Source organism: Cynoglossus semilaevis, chromosome 13 (genome assembly GCF_000523025.1).
Source record: "Cynoglossus semilaevis isolate Cse_v1.0 chromosome 13, Cse_v1.0, whole genome shotgun sequence".
Lineage (NCBI taxonomy): Eukaryota > Metazoa > Chordata > Actinopteri > Pleuronectiformes > Cynoglossidae > Cynoglossus > Cynoglossus semilaevis.
In genome coordinates, this window is record NC_024319.1 from 19398060 (window position 1) to 19401128 (window position 3069).

Below are 3069 nucleotides of genomic sequence, written 5' to 3' on the forward strand. Positions count from 1 at the left end.
AGGTACAGTGGTGGAATTGGCATTGCTCTTGCGTTACAATATTTAACATGTTTGTCCGTGTGTATGTTTTTGTATTTTTATTAGTACTCTGTTCTCTCCTCCCAGTTCAAAAACCTGAGTTTAGTTGACATGAACATGAACTAGTTAACTCCACAGTGTGTACCTACTGCCAAATACCTGCTGTGATTGACTCTAGCCCTCCTCCTCTCCTCCAACACACACACACACACACACACACACACTGATGACCCTTAAAGTGATGAAGCAGAAAATTAATTATAAATTAATTAATGTTAGGTTGAATAACTAGAGCTAGTGTGGGAGGATTTGGGAGAAGTTAAGGGAAGAGGTTAAGGTTATAGAGCCTTCATTATTTTGTTGCTGGTTTGCTGTCATTTCCATTAAGGGTTTACAATAACATTTGAGTGTTTATTTTGTTTAGTGTTTGTATTTTTCATAGGAAAACTGCTGACCTAAGATATGTAACTTAATGTGGATAAGTGTGGACACAGCTGAAACTTTAATCAGTACTCAAAGTCAAAATCAAGTCATCCGATGGCTGTAAGGTTTTTTAAAAGTCTAAACTGAATATTTTCTTGATTTTTAAAGGCAAATCTGTAGAAAGAGTTCTTGAGTGGTATATTAGTATGAAGGTGAAAAATACTTAAAAACGTGTGGTCTCTCTTAATTGATGAAAGGATTAATGAATGAAAAGTGTAAACAGTAGTTTGCATTCTTCCAAGGTTCTGTGGTGTCTGCTACATTACTTAATGGAAAACCGATTCAGGTATTAACCACAGCTTTCATTAACAGGCTGTAAATCAGCTCCATAGAACAATGCTCAAAGCAACACAGATGTCTCTCAGCTGCTCCACGTTCTCTGGGGTTTCAGAAAGGCAGCAGAACTGAGTAAGTGGTTAATCAGATTTCTCTGCAGTGTCCAAGGGCACCTGTGTCAGGCAGAAGGTAGTCATTACACAAACACACGGTGCTTCTTCTCGGCCCACTTGGTATCAGATCATCAGAATGAGTGTGTGTGGATGTGTGTGTTTTTGCCTGTCTATGTAAATGTATATGCTCCAGACCTAATGTAAACTGATTGCCCACAGTGGTGGGTATTCTCTTTCACTTTTAATTGGTGTTCAGCTACATTTTGGAATCATTCATTTTGAGTGTTTGAGGTTGTCCTCTTTAAAACACTGACATGAGCTCTAAATAGAATTGAAGGACACTGAGGATGTCCAATTTTAGCCTGTTTTGACCCATTTTTATGTCAACTCTTATTACTGCCAGACATGGACGTAGTCAAGGGGACATCCAAAACCTGACTGGAACAGAGGACCAGGAAAACTAATATAAAATTACCAATACCTGCAACAACACACCCAAGACATGAAGGTTAATTTGGGCAGAATTATCACAGTATGGTAGATTCACTACTCACTTCACTCACTTAAAAACACAGGGAAAGGCTCATTCAAATGATCAGTGCTACCTTTATCATACATCTGTTTAACTGATAAACCTCCCTCTTCTCCAGCAGAGTCCTCTCAGTGTCAGGTTTCCCACTGTGCCAAGCTGTTCTCACTTACATTTGCTTATTTCCACATCCTCATTAAACCATTTTCATTTAGCCCACCTCTGTCAATGTAGCAAGTGTTAAGCGCACAGCAGTGTAGCATTTATCATTATATTTATATCATAAAAAAAAGTCTACCAGCCAAAATGTAAGCAAATAAGGTCAATTCACTACAAGAAATATATATTTATATATAAAATATTTAAAATTTTCCAAACTTAAAGATTCACACATTTCTTTTTTTTGCTTTAGCACTCATTGGCCACATCAGTGAAAATCACATTGTCTCCTGATGTCTACAATGAAATAGTTGGGTTTTGTATGACAGGTAAATAAAGTAGCCATAAGTTGTTTACACTATGTACACATAATTACAAATACAAACACAGTAAAATCAAGTGAATACAATTTACACTTGTGATCACTCTGTGATCCTATTTAGTGAAAAAGGAGACAAATTTGTTACATCTTACTGCACGAGCTGAATGCCATGTAGTTTTTCCAGGAGAGAGGATGTCATGGAGGTGTGTGAGCTGTGGAAAATGCTCTGGCACAGAGTCATCGTCAAGCTGGGGTTTAAGTAGTCCTCCTGCTGACTGTAGATTGACCACAGGTGTGTCAGCTCCAATCAGCCACTTAGCTGCATGAGGAAAAGGCCACGCCCACACTCACACACTTTACACACATACCCCTCAGCCAGAACAACAAAACAACAAACACAATGCACCAAAAACACCACAGTGCACTCCCTCGCATTAATGTTTTGAGATAATACACATCTGAAAATTTACACGGGATTAAATAAAACATGACCTCATAAAAATCATGTTGACAGTTTGAACTATGGCTCAGCCCAGTGTTAAACAGTGTGTGATAAGTGGTGTGAATCTGAATGTCATTATTGTTATGATCACATAGCCCAAAGTATGGCTGCCCTGATGAAGTACAACTTATTTTTAGTAAGTGCATCTGTTTACCTGGTAATATAATCAAAATGGCGTCCCCATGCTTCTTTATTGGTTTATCACAGAAACAACATCAGGCTGTGACGCTGAATCATCCTCAGCTGAAATGGATTATCTCTAACGTCTCTGTTGTGATGAATAATGTTTCGTAAAGTGAACAAACCTTCCCATAATTCCTGCTTCACTGTGTCCCACAGACATTACACTGTATAGAACTTATCCAGGGAGAAGAAAGGTGGCGGGTTCATTGTGCATATGATAAATAAGGACACTGGTTTGACTCTGAGCCTGCAGGTGCTACACAGAGAGTGAAGAGGAAGATTAATAACACCAAAGTGGTGAGAACATTTTCAAGTGGGTGAAACATTAAAGGACAGTTTGTATTTTCGTGAGGAAGAAAATGAAATAAGTCTAAATAAGGAAAAGAAAAAACAAACAACCCAACACATCCATACAACCTAGGCTTTTATTCTGTGAGTGTAGAGAATGGCAGAGATTCAGATTCATAAAACTTTATTTACCTCC